The sequence below is a fragment of the Oratosquilla oratoria genome, chromosome 32 (assembly GCF_046742065.1).
Source record: "Oratosquilla oratoria isolate Oo_2021 chromosome 32, ASM4674206v1, whole genome shotgun sequence".
Taxonomy (NCBI): Eukaryota; Metazoa; Arthropoda; class Malacostraca; order Stomatopoda; family Squillidae; genus Oratosquilla; species Oratosquilla oratoria.
Genome location: NC_134808.1, coordinates 22512786 through 22527785, shown reverse-complemented (window position 1 = coordinate 22527785; position 15000 = coordinate 22512786). Strand labels below are relative to the sequence as shown.

The 15000-nt window shown below is 42.3% G+C and overlaps 1 protein-coding gene across 12 annotated transcripts in view; it reads right to left on the bottom strand.

Annotated features, from left to right (window-relative positions):
• The window catches only part of pros (homeobox protein prospero), a 2108934-nt gene that overhangs the window by 134705 nt on the left and 1959229 nt on the right, over positions 1–15000 (bottom strand). The window lies entirely within an intron of this gene.

Genomic DNA, 15000 nt, shown 5'->3' with positions numbered 1-15000 from the left:
CACACACACACACACACACACACACACACACACACACACACATATACACACACACACACACACACACACACACACACACACACACACACACACACACATATATATATATATATATATATATATATATATATATATATATATATATTTATATATATATAGACACACACACACACACACACACACACACACACACACACACACACACACACACACACATTATATATATACATATATATATATATATATATTATATATATAGAGTATATATACTGTATATATATATATTATATATATATATATATACATATATATTTATATGTATGTATGTATGTATGAACGAACGTATGTAGGAATATATTCATATGGGTGTACACACCCTCATAACTATCAAATCGTTATGTCTATTGGACGTTGCCGCCGTGCCATTGTCATTATCACCACTGCTCCGTTACCTTGACCAGTGTGACCAATCAAACCGTGAGCACCATCAAGCATTACAGTAATTCCTTCATCCCGTATACACCATTCTCCATGTGTCATTATGAATTCAGTTTCTACTTCAACTATCCTTAAGACCAATCTCGTTCGTAACTGTTAGTTTCAATGTCTTAGCGTTTAACCTCAGTCATGGTGATTATTGAAAAAAAAGTTACCCCTTGTTCTTCCCCTCCTCTAGAACCACATCGTCATCTCCCCCCTCCCCCTCCCCCCTCCTCCAGTAACTGCCTCCCCCCGTCCCTTCCTTCCTCACACATCCCAACGTTCACGGAGTTTTCCTGTTTATCGATTGCTTATGCTTTGTGCCTCCACCTGGTGGTGGTGGGGGTGGTAGGGGTGGGGGATAGGGGTGGTAGGTGTGTGGGGTGTGTGGGGGAATGAGGTGGTGACGTTGTGGAAGAACAAGAGGAGGAAGAGGAAGAGGAGGAGGAAGAGGAGGAGGGGAAAGAAAAGGAGTTTATTATGGGGTAGGAGTAGGAATAAAAGGAGGAATATGACAAGAAAAAAGAAAAGAAAGACGGAGGAATAGTAAGAAAACGAGGTGCGAGGAGTAAGAGGAGGAGGAGGAGGAGAAAGAGGAGAGAGGCGGAAGAGGAGAAGGAAAAGGAGGGTGAGGTGTCTGGTGCAAGACATTAAGATGGTGGTGACTGGAGGGACATGAGTGTATTTGACGGGTGGGACTTGTGAGATGGTGAATATGGATGCAGATATGTTAATTTTGGTGTCGGCGACGACGGCAAGATGTTGATTAAGAGCATTGAGAACAACAACCACCGAAACAACGGGCGACTCGCGTCATAATATGATGGTCTGTCAGCAGCAGCAGCAAGGACGTCGTGAACTCTCCAGTAACAAAATCAACATTTTTAACAACAATGACGAAAACAACAACAGCAGCAATACCACCATCAACAACAACCACATCAGCAGAAACAACAACAACATCTCTTTTTCTTGGTTTTGGAGAATTCACCATGAACGCTTTTCAAATCCCCCTCCTACCATTCACCCAATTCCCTACCCTATGTGAATCCCCTCTGTTACCCTATCTTTCTCATGATCATACTTTATATTCATTCTTTCTTTCTCTTTGTTGTTGTCTCTCCTCTTTATCTACTTCGAATTAAAAGATTTATCTCCACTTTTTCCTTTCATGTCCTGTTACTCACCCTCAATCCTACTCCACCGTAACAACTATTTACCTGTTTGTTTATTATTTAACTATATCAATGCATTTATTTATGTATTTTAATTGTTATTTACATTATTATAGTTCTTATATATTATCTTATTATTGATATGATTTTTTTTTCGCGTCCGACCTAGATATGGATCAAAAGGTCTCCTGTCGGTATGCTCCGCCTTTGTAATCTTTGTAATCCTCATCCGTCTTCTACCATCACTCACTTATTCCTTCATTCTCAGCCCCAGCTTTTTTTTTCCCACAAACTCCTCCATTTCTTTACTTCTCTCTTCTACGGCCTCATCATTCTCATCCTTGTTCTACTTCCCGCCTCTGCTTCTTCTCCGTCTTCCTCCCCCTCCACTCTTCCTGTCATCACCCAACCGCTATCTCTCCCCTCCCCCCTCCTACTATATATCCTCCCTTCCCGCCTCCCTTCCTCCTTCTCTCCTCCCCATCCATCACCTCCCCTCTCTACTCCCCCCCCCTTTTTCATCTTACAACCGGGTATTGATTGGAAAACCCCCAGCCCGTGACCCCACCTGCCTCCTCCTCATCCTCCCTTCCTCCTTCTCCTCCTCCTCCTCCCTCAACCCTTACCACTTCGTGTCACGCCACGCCCCTCCCCCTCCCCCCTCTCCCTCTCCTCCCCCCTTTCCCTTCCACACCTTTACCTACCCTACCTACCCAAGTCTCTTCTTACTGTACCTTACCCAACCTTTAACAATCACATTCTCCTTCTTTTCGACCCTTAGTTCTTTCCGTCTGCTCATTAGATCGCCTTTGATCAGCTGTTGCATGTTACCAATGGGAGAATTCCGTTACTTTCTTATCGTCTAAGTCATTTCATCACTGGCGTACGGACTGTCTTTTGCGTCGACTGGTATTGCTTCTTCACCAACTGGTTCTTTTCTCATGAATTTCTTGATCATTTCAACCGAGAATCCTTCGTTGTTCAAACTTACTCGGCTGTTTCTTGGCTATCATCTGTTTGTTGGGTCATTAATCTAGTTGTTGTTTTAGTCCTTGGTACCCCTATGTATCTTCTAAACGTCCGTCTGCTCACAGACGCTTCTTGCAGTTGATAGTCTTCTTCTGTCTTCCTTCCTGGCTTCTCCTCATTGACATGTTGGACGTCACGGGGTCAACGGAGCCAGACCTTGGCGTGTTTCTGGTAAAATGACAGATCTGGAGATGATCAGTTTACCTGGTGGAGGGCTGGGGTTAACTGCTTTAGTTTCATCCAGGCTTGTCATTCGCACGGGAAAAAAGAAAAATAAGAGTCGTTAAGATCAAATGTGTCGCCGGACGAACAAAAGAACTCACACACACCTGTACCCTTACACACCAAAGTAACCAAAGTTACTGTATGCTTACGTTTATAAAAGCAACTGAAAGACATTATAAAGAGAATTATGATAGAAAGAATAGTACGTGTAACAGAGGATGGATACGTAATGAACTATCAACATACCACAAGGCTTCTTCCTTCTTGTAAGGGAGGTGGCGAGTCAAGACATGCACCCACCCCTATTCACCCTACTCCCATCCCACCCCTATCTATTTCCCTTGTATCTTAGCTCCTTGTGGATGAAGGGCTATCCGCGTCCCCATTCCGGTTCAGAAATAACATAGGAAGACACAAAACATCAATAAAGGGCCCGATAGCCTGAGCTGGTTTACCCCCACAGCTTCATTTACATGGTGACCCTTCCTCTTGTTCTGAAGCAGTGTAAGAATACAGGTCGTAAAGTAACTGGTCTAACTGTAACTGTCCGGGTCTCTATTTTTCGTTTCTTGTTCTTTTAAATATCGACGTATTTGTATTATGTGAAACGCGCTAACTTTTTTCTTTTAGTTCACGAAGAGGTTATAGTCTTAACTTTCTCCGTATTTGATGCCTTTCATTTTGGCTTCCATTCGCCTAACTGATTAAATTATGCTCGTGTCTGCGACTTTATCGTCAGTGTTACCGAGACTGACGTTGTTGCGTAAAGCACAAACTACCAACAATACCATCATGCCATCTGGTGGCCAGTTCTAGAATTAAACATAGATATATCAATCTATATACCAAAGGCTTTTTTCCTTCTTATAAGAGGGGTAGCCAACCAGGACATACACTCATTCTTCATCCATCCAATACGCATCCAACACTCATTTGTTTCCTGTTATTCTAGCTCCTGGTTGGATCAGAAGCAATGCATTAAGACACAGCACCTCCACAAATAACAACAATGCCAGGTACAGCAGAGATTGTCCAATTCACTGTCATATATTCAATCCATGGCTAATTAAGCATTTTCATTGCAATGCTATTTTGTTGCTTATGTTTTTGAAAGACAATGAGACATTATAACTTTCATATTGTGCATCTTTAACAAATCATTTTCACGAGCAGAAAAGAAAGAAAATAATTTTTAATTGTTGCACTTGACATGTCAACAAATAATTGTAATTGTATCGATCTGTATGTAGTATCAGTAAATTCCATCTAATACAGAAAATACTTTTGAAAGAGAGATGGTTTTTGTTATGAGCAAATAACATTCAATCGAGGCACGAGATTGTTCATATGGATAGAAGCGGTGGCAAACTTCAGCCCTGCCCACTGAATCAAGATCTATGTGCTGTAATGAAAGGTTGATCTAAAAATCTAAGAACAAATTCGAATAGTATTTGAAACATTCATAACAAGTTCCTAGTTAACATGTAATCTAACGCAATAGCAAGTATAGATACTAAGATGAATAAGTTTCTTTGATAACCCAATATATTGGATCAAGAAATGTTGCACAATATCTCCGATACGTATACACACACATAAACACACACGCACGCGCACACACACGTACATACACACACACACACACACACACACACACACACACACACACACACACAAACACACACACACATACACACACGCACAAACACACACGCACAAACACACACACACACACGCGCGCGCACACACACTTAATTGATATTTGAGCAATTTCAGATTACTTGGGACAACTTCCTATATCTTCCTTCATCGAAGCTAAAGGACAACCTGAATGAATGATTCGTATGTCAATGGCAATACTTGTTTCCAAGTAGCTTATCACAGAAGCACTATGGCACTGATGTCACTATTCTCGCCGTCAATGCCGAAGTCATTTTAATTCATGACGTCACCGTCGTATCCGATGACGTCATCGTTGCCTTGGGTGAGGTCACCGTCGTAGCTGGTGACGTCACCCCGAACTCTGCCGTCCTTACCACCGCTTGTGCCACATGGTGCCATGTGCCACGTGAGCCTCGTGCCACGTAAGAGGGTGAAATTACCTTCGTCTGCACACACACACACACACACACACACACACACACACACACACACACACACACACACACACACACACACACACACACACACACACACACACACACAAGATCCAGCGCACATACGATTCTTCGCAACGTTGACAAACTCTACAGAATTCTTTCCAGCTGACGAAACGGATGGGGGGAAGGGGTAGAGTGGAGAGGCGAAAATGGGGGGTAAGGGGTGCCTTAGATGCGCGGCAGAGAAAAGATAATTTTGTTTCACGATTGAATCTATTCTCAAATAAGGCGGACGAGACTTAGCGGCCGAGGCAAAACTTCGCTTCGCTTCTCAAAAAGAATCTTGAAACAGACCTGCCCACCCCTCGCGCATTTCTCGCCCTCTCTTCCACGTCGGTCGACAGGAGGAGGAGTAGGAGGAGGAGGAGGAGAGTAAGTGAAAGGAAGAAGAGCGGAAAGGGGTAAGGGGATGGCGAGTGGGGGGGAGAAGGAAGAGAAAGAAGAGATGGAGAAATAGGAGGAGAAAAAGGGAGAAGAGGAGTAGAAAGAGGAGGAGAGGGAGGGGAAGAGGGAATGGGGGAAGAAATGAGAAGGGGGAGGGGAAGAGGGAAGGGAGAAGAGGGAAGGGGGAAGATATTGGAAAGGGGAGAGGAGAAGGAGGAGAAGGGTGGGGAAGAAGAGGAAAAAGGGGAGGAGGTAAGAGAGGAGGTGCAGGGTAGGGGAGGGGAAGAAGGAAGAGAAAGAAATGAGGAGGGAGAAAGGGGAGGGAAGTGAGAATGGTAGGTAGAAGAAAAAAGTGGAGGAGGTAGGGAACGGGGAGTGGAAGGGTGAAGGGAAGGAGGAGTATGTAGTATATCCTCGAAGATAACCACCGCTTCTATCCCAGGGGACAAAGGGTCGAAGTTAGAAAGGGAGGAGGAAGGAAATAGGCAAGAGCTGGTTTACTAATAGTGTGGTCAACGAATGGAATAGACTTAATAACCACGTAGTGAGTGCTGGAACTATCGGTTGTTTTTAGAAACGGTTAGACAACTTTATGGATGGGGATGACAGGTGGTAATGGACATGGAACTGCCTAGTGTAGTGCTTATGGTTTCTTATGAGTTGAGGAAAGATGTATGGAGATGATAAGAAACGAAGAATAACAGAAACTAGAAGTAAAGGATAGTTGAAGTTAGATGTGATTAGCATTCTAAATCTATTTTTGATTGGAGAATGGAAGGGGAAGGAGGAAGAGTGTAAGGGGAACTAGGTAGAGTAAGCGTTTTTCTCATATGCACGAAATCGTCTGGTGTCTGAAGAACTCCTATACTGTATAGACACGGTAAAGGAAACATGGACTGGAGGTGAAGCTTTTATTCCTGACGTTTCGTCTAACGACTTTCCTTTGAGAAAGTCGTTAGACGAAACGTCAGGAATAAAAGCTTCATCTCCAGTCCATGTTTCCTTTACCGTGTCTATACAACTTGTTCACATGGATTTTCAACTCCTATACTATTATTTACTGGAGTCTCCTCCTTTTTTTCTTAACTATCTTGTATCAACCTTCGTTGGAAAGAAATTTCTTTTCAGTTGCACTGAATCGTCTAATGATAACTAGAAAATATAATCAAGTGAGACCAATCAGGTGCCTCAATGGGTTAAACACCGCTTATGTTCTTGTGACCCACTCAAGAAAAAATAATAAACACACACACACACACACACACACACACACACACACACACACACACACACACACACACACACACACACACACACACACACACACACACACACACACACACACACACACACACACACACACACACACACACACGCGTGTAAGGTCACAGCATTACCCATAGATCGGTCATACGAGCTCTGAGCTCTCTTCCGGGAGGGAAATAGCTGTCGATCACGGGTCCAGTACGTGATTCAAAGACCAAGTTGAATTCACACACACGTACATACACAAACACACACCTCTCTTCCGCTCCATAAGTCCCAGCTCCTGGTAGCCCAGTCTCCTCCCATCAGACGGGGCCCTTCAACTCCTCCCTACATTGTCAGCCTTCCCTTCCCACAATCAGGCCTCCTCTGACCACCATAGTCGAGACGGGTGGTACCTACTGTACTGTACAGTACAATATGCAGTGGTCGGATCTCTTAACACACATGAACCACAGACGGATGTGTAAATACATGGATACATTCTTCAATACAAACTGAATGTAAGGAAACTAGTATTCCTCCTAGGCTGAACCACGTGCACGTTCATTTCAAAGCTTTTGAATAAATACCTAAGTAATATACTGAAATTTCTGCTAATTAGTTATTGTGTTGACTTGTGTTATTTGACTGTGTGGGTGCTTGTTTGTTTTTTATTTTTTTCTGCTTCCAAACTCGCGATGAATCGCTATATTTTACCATCAGAATCTTATGTATATATATGTGAATATATGTATATATATATATATATATATATATATATATATATATATATACATATATGTATATATATACATATATGTTCGTTTGAAGACCAGAGCTAATTCTATATCCACTATCTTCTTAGTAATTTTCTCAATTTTCCGAATTTTCCGAATGGTTTGTTTATATCTTGAAGGGAGGTTAAATACAAGGCTTCCGAGATCCATGGTGTTATTATGACAAAAAACATTATAATAACACCATAGATCTCGGAAGCCTTGTGTTTGACCTCCCTTCAAGATACAAACAAACCATTCGGAAAATTGAGAAAATCACTAAGATAGTGGATATAGAATTAGAATTGGTCTTCAATCAAGCATGTCTACAAGAGAACTTATTGCCTATTTATACTAATATATATACATATATAAATATAGATATATATATATATATATATATATATATATATATATATATATATATATACATATATGTATATATATGTATATATGTATATATATATGTATATATATGTATATATGTGTATATATGTGTGTATATATATGTATATATGTATATATATGTATATATATATATATATACATATATATAGATATATACATATATATATATATTATATGTATATAAAAATATACACACACACACATATATATATATATATATATGTATATAAAAATATACACACACACACACATATATATATATGTCCATATCCATATAAATATACATACACACACACACACACACACACACACACACACACACATATATTATATATATATATATATATATATATATATATATATATATATATATATATGAACATATACATATGTATACATACGCGTGTGTGTGTTTTCGTATAGACATATGTAAATACATATACACATATACTTATATATCAGGTATAAGTAAGCAGTGGTACATTCAATAAGGAGAAACGCATACATATATACAAAGGAGCGTGTCTGCCGATGTCCGAGTCTAAGTACATATAAAATGAGTGAAACATGTAAACATTGTGTAATCCAACTGCAGTAATCACACAAGGTTACATATACTTGACTTCCTCTTTCGTCACTTTTTGTCTTTCGCCATTTCCTCTCTGACCTTCCTCTTCTCTGACTTTATCTGGTTCACTCTCTCTCTCTCTCTCTCTCTCTCTCTCTCTCTCTCTTTATCTCTCTGTCTCTCTCTTTCTTTCTCTCTCTCTACCCACTCTCTCTCCCTCTTTCCCTCTCTCTCTCTCTCTTCCTCCCTACACACAAGCACACATACGTACAAACACACACACACACACACACTTACACACACACACACAACACATACGTACGAAGAAGATATTACTAAGTTATTTGGTGGGAAAGGAAACAATTACGAAAACACAAGATGTTCATGAAAATCTTGTTTTCCAAAATCCATATCAAGCTCAATGTTTGGAGAGACATATAAGCTGTTGAAGAACCTGAAGCGTAGTATTTTCTTATATGGTCTGAAAAATGAAAAAAAAAAAACTCAAAATCTGATCAGCCCATCATTAGACCATACAACAGCGGTGTTGTCCTTACACAATTAGAAAAAAAAAGTAAAAAAGATGGGGGGAATGTAAAGAAGAGGAACATAAATGAACCTCAATCTTGAAAACAGATCGTACAGAACGATTGGAAAAAATTGGACCTGTCCTCATTAGGAGAAGAAGGAGAAAGGGAGAAGAGTGACGTGACTCTTGTGTTCAGGTACATGAATGGAGTGAGAAAAAGGGGAGAGAAATGTCTTAATATGGGAGAGAAGAGCAACAAGAGACCACGGGGATGAGGGGAGGAGGTGGCGGGAAGAATAACTGGTGAGGAGAAGATTCTTGAAGGATATGTACCGTTTTCTATATAGGGTAATCGATTACTGGAAGAGCCTGGGGGCAAAGGAATCGTCCGGTCAAAATACGTAAACGATTTTAAAACCGATGAAGAAACAGATGGGAAACCTTTGAGCCTGGCTCCTCTCCTTTATAGTGTTATTAGGCATATATGCACACACACACACACACACACACACACACACACACACACACACACACACACACACACACACACACACACACACACACACACACACACACACAGAGATCGGTCATATATGATCTCTGAGCTCTCTTCCGGGAGCGAAATAACTGTCGATCACGAGTTCAACATGTGATCCAAGACCATGGTGAATCATGGTGAATCACACACACACACACACACACACACACACACACACACACACACACACACACACACACACACATACACACACACACACACACACACACACAATGTTGTTCGATTCCTCCACTCTCCTATATTCTGTATTAAATTGATCCTTTATTTGTACTGACACTGGTACAGTAGTTAGAGTTTAGCTAGATGTCACATATGTATTCATTGACATTGTGGTAGCACGGTAGATTAATCGCGTTGTGAAAAGTTAACTGAGATAAATAATTAACAGCCCATGCATGCTTTCATATCACTGTATACACAACTACACGATCTACACGTCCTCCATGTATGATACTCGTATTATCCTTCCAATGCTGTACACATTATGATGGCTGGTAACTGTACTTCAATGTATATTTCGGAGAACTTTTCTTATTGGCTATCTAAATAATCTATTTGTTTTAGGTAGTCCTAATCCCCCTCCCCCCTCCCTCCCTCTCTCTCTCTCTCTCTCTTTCTTTCTCTCTGTCACACACCCCTTCTGTATGTCCGTCTATCTGTCTGTATGTCTGTCTCTCTCCCTCCCCCCCCCTCTCTCTCTCTCTCTCTCTCTCTCTCTCTCTCTCTCTCTCTCTCTCTCTCTCCCCCTCTCTTTCTCTCTCTGCCTGGGTTTCTTGACCCTGTCAAGTTTGCTCTTCTGACCTACTCTGTTTTGCTCATGCTCTCTTTTCCTCATCATTTTCTTTGTTTATTACAAAGATATGGTAGGATGTGATCACTCTCGTCTATAAAGGGGGCGCTGAGTAGCTGCGACCGAAGCCGTCACCTTTGCGCTTGGGGGGGTGGGACTTTTGGAGGGCAGGTAACTTACAATCCCTGCTGGGAATAGGAGTGGAGTGAGGGGTTCGAACCACGACTAGAAAAATGCAAGACCATCGTGCTTCTGATTGCGCAATCAGTATTCTAAGTATGTTCCATAGTCGACGGATTTCTCGTGAAGAGGATGTCCGAGCTTCTTTGTCTGTCTTCGCTCCTCCTCTCCCTTCCAGGTTCTTCCAGGGTCTTCCAGGTATTGGCATATTACGCAGCTCGTCAACAGCTTATATAAGTTGTCGAACCATGAAGCCCTTTCCTTCCTTTTATAATTCCATTTTTCTCCACTTGACCTTTGTGCAGTTAAACCTTCTAAGCATCACTATCAGATATTCTTGTATACCTCATTGTTATTTTCACTTCCTTTATGATGTTTGGGAACTTTGATTTGTGGTAGTCAATTCTCCAAGTCTGTGTGAAGCGGTCTGTACACTATTGTTCGGTACTGATTTGTGTGTGTGTGTGTGTGTGTGTGTGTGTGTGTGTGTGTGTGTGTGTGTGTGTGTGTGTGTGTGTGTGTGTGTGTGTGTGTGTGTGTGTGTGTGTGTATGTGTGTGTGTGTGTGATTCACCGTGGTCTTGGATCACGTGTTGTACTCGTGATCGACAGCTATTTACCTCCCGGAAGAGAACTCAGAGCTCATATATGACCGATCTATGGGTAATACCGTGACCTTACACGTACACACACCCCAAATTCCCCGCCCACGAGAGTTGGAGTAACGATTTGCAGCGCAGCGATACTGAAATTATTTCAGCCCTGGGCGGGATTCGAACCCGGACCGCCGTAGTGGCGGCCGCGGACGCTACCACTGCGCCATGTGTGTGTGTGTGTGTGTGTGTGTGTGTGTGTGTGTGTGTGTGTGTGTGTGTGTGTGTGTGTGTGTGTGTGTGTGTGTGTGTGTGTGTGTGTGTGTTCTGTGCGTTTGTGTGTGTACGAATATGTGTATATGTGTCTGTGTGCGCGCGCGTGTGTGTGTGTGTCTATGTTCGTGTTCGTTTGTGTGTGTACGAATATGTATGCAATAAAAACACCAGGAACGTAAGTTCACAAATGCGTAAGTAACCACTAGGAAAAGTAAATTAACGAAGCATAGCGCTTTCGTATAATTATATCTTCAGTGCTGATACAAAGAAGGAATTATATGTGTGTGTGTGTGTGTGTGTGTGTGTGTGTGTGTGTGTGTGTGTGTGTGTGTGTGTGTGTGTGTGTGTGTGTGTGTGTGTGTATGTGTGACTTATTCTGTTTACATATACAGAAGTGACTGAAGCTATTCATATGAATGAAGCTGTTCTCACACATTTCCACGACATCACTCATCGTGGAAGCACCTACTCTTCCTCCTTTTATCCATTTCTCCCATTTCGCCTTCCTCCTCTCTTAACCACTGCCCTTGTCTCTCCCCCAAACCCTTTGGTCATATCTGTCCAGTTTCACCAGACCGTCTTTAGTCCAATTAATCTCTTAGTCCCTAAGCGTCTTACATCTTCGTGGCAGGTCTCCATTTCTCCTGTCCAGGCGACGTCTCCTGCCTCCTCTGATTCCTTCCTCCTCCCTCCTTCCTTCCTGCCTGCCTACCGCTGGGTCGAACCCCGCATACCTCTGCCTCGCTCTCTCATTTTCTTGACAACACTTTCTCGTCCAGTTTTGCCTCTTCTCTTACTCGTCCTCCTCCTCCTCCTCCTACTCTTCCACCTCCTCGCTCTTGCTCCTACTGCTACTGCTCTTCTTCCTGCTTCTTGCGCTGCCCCTCCTCCTCCTGCTCCTACCCCTGATGCTCCCCCTCCCTCTCCTCCTCTTCCTCTTTCCTTTCATCCCGACTGATTCTTTAGTTCGTTCTCGCCTGTAATGGTGGCATTCCATCCTTCTCCCATGTTGTCAACGACAGCATCAACGTCATCAGCGCCATCACGATTATTGACCCTTGAACGCAGTGGAATATTTTTCAGAACTCTTGTTCTCTCATAAATGTCAGGGAGTTTTATTCAGATGTCGAGGGAACTCCAAAAGCTTTAAGTCCGAGATCCAGCCTTCAGATGAATGAAAAAGCTTGGCGACATCTTTATGAAGAATTAAATTTTACAGGAGACTGATTGAAATCTTCGACATCACGTTTGACTCTAAGCTGACATTTAAACAGTTCATTCAGTCTATAGTTGCTCCTGCTGCCCGTAAGCTGGATAATTAAAGAAAAGCTTCTAGGATATTCCATGATGTTTTTGCTGTTTTATTTTGCCGTTTTTTGAACACTGCGCTACTGTTTGGTATTCTGTTGCCTCAACTCATCTGAGGAGGATGGATCTTGTCTTTCGTGCATCCCGTTTTCTTTCTGGTGTCGAGTTGTGGTCCAGTCGTAAGCCCCGTGAGTCACACATTAAAGATTCTCGTCAAATATTTTGAATTTGAAAATCTGGAAGACGATTTCGCTTGCATTATTTTAGACTTCACGAAGGACAATTCAACAATATGTCTATTCGTATAGGTTTAACTTCTCGTAGTTTGTCATTCAGCTTCTCAACATATGACGCAGGGCAGTGGACAGGATGCAGGGATGACCCGTCATCCAGGAGGTGCCAAGATAAGAGGTTGGGAGGAGGGTGGAGGGGAGTGGAATATATAGGAAATGGAATGGATGGGAGTGGTTTCTATGCCTTTTTCTTTTTTTGGCTACCTCCCGTGTAGGGGGAAAAAGCCTTTGGTATATGTATGTATGTATATATGATTCGAAAAATAAAAGATTGTAACCCAAGTCGTTTCTACTCAAACGAACTCACTTGACTTGCATATGTGTGTGATCATTGTCGAAAGATCAGCAGCGTTTGTTTGCTATACAAAAAGAAGAACGTGAGGAGTCTACACCAAGAGTTACGTAGCTGCGGCCGAAGCCGTCACCTTTGCTCTTTGTGACTTCTTGGACTGTTGGGACAGGTAACGGTCACTGTTAGAAATCGGAAAGAAACGCGGGATTCGAACCCGCGACTAACCGAATGTGACACCAGTGCATTTCTTATTGCGTCACCAGCACATTATATATACAAAACAAAGTCAGATCTTGTCGGTCCGTTGTCTAGTTGTCCCGGGTTTGTATTTGCTCTCCAGAAGTACGAGGCTTGCGTCAAGTCTGCACTCTTCCAGTTTGCAGCCGGCGAGTTGTCGTACGAAACCAGCATCAGCGGTGTTTCCTGCCCATTTCTGTTGGTCTATGGAATTGTTTGGACAGTGATACTTCTGCAGCAGAGTGTATGTCCAAGTTTAAATCAGCGGCTCACAGATTGCTGAAGGAATTTCATGGCTCGTCGTTCCTTTCTTTTATGTGAATTTAATGTTTTATGAATAGATGCTTTACCATCTGCTTATGATGATTTTGTCTTAGTTTCTTAGTCACAATCTATCTAATTCTGTTCAATTGCTTTTTCCTCGTTCTCTTTTTTCTTATTTTCCTGTTTACATTTCAGGTGTGTTGGGGTTACTTTGCAGTAACTTATAGTGTCTACACTCTTCCCACTTACCTGTCTCGTTCTGTCTAATGATAATTCCTATTATTGATGGGACGATACTAATTTTTTTTAACTATTCCGATACGAGTCCCGATGCTGTTCTAAATTCCAATTCCGATACGAGTCCCGATACTGCTCTAAACTTTCGACTACCATACGAATCTGATTCCCATAACTTCAGTGATTATAATTCATGTATATTTCAGGCCCTGCAGTTGGTTTAGGAAACAAGTAATTTATGAACAAAATACATTTATTAATCATTTATTGGAATCGGAAGTTTAGGGCAGTATCGGGACTCGCATCGGAATCGTTAAAGTTTTTGGGATCGTCCAATCACTAATTCCTATATTCTTGGTTAAGGAGATGAATCACTCTCAGTTCCGTCTGCCTGAACCTCAATGCTGTAGCCCTCTCCCAGCTTCATCCATTCATCCTAAAGCCAATCGACCTTCTCAAGACGATCCTCAGTGCCACCCTTTGACTCCAGTAGCCCGAAGCGCATATCTCGCTGTATACAAAGACGCTTTACACAGAAACCCGCAACACACAGCAGTATCATCAATCATAATGGATAGGGAGCATTGCGTCAGAAGGCGCGTTGCTTCACTCACACGACGTCATCAGTCCCCATGGTCTCTCCGAGCGAGCTCCCATGCAGCCGCCCTCTCTTCTCATTCCAAACAACTCTAGACAGGTTCGATCGACTTGCCCCAGCCATGGGTTCTATGGGCGTCCTCTTCGTCTCTTCCATCGAGGGTTGTCTTTGTGGAGACCAGTATGGCCCAGTGTAACCCACTTACATAAAGCCTGTTCACTCGGCTAGCCGTTCCCTGTGGTACGGGTCGCATACGGTTATTATCTGTCACTATTCTATCTCGCTTAGGGTAGGAAGCCCTGTGTTAGTGAAACAGTTAAACTTCTCATAACTTGACCCATTTCATGAGACGATTCTCTGTCAGGAAGAGGACTCGAGAACCCAATGGGTTCG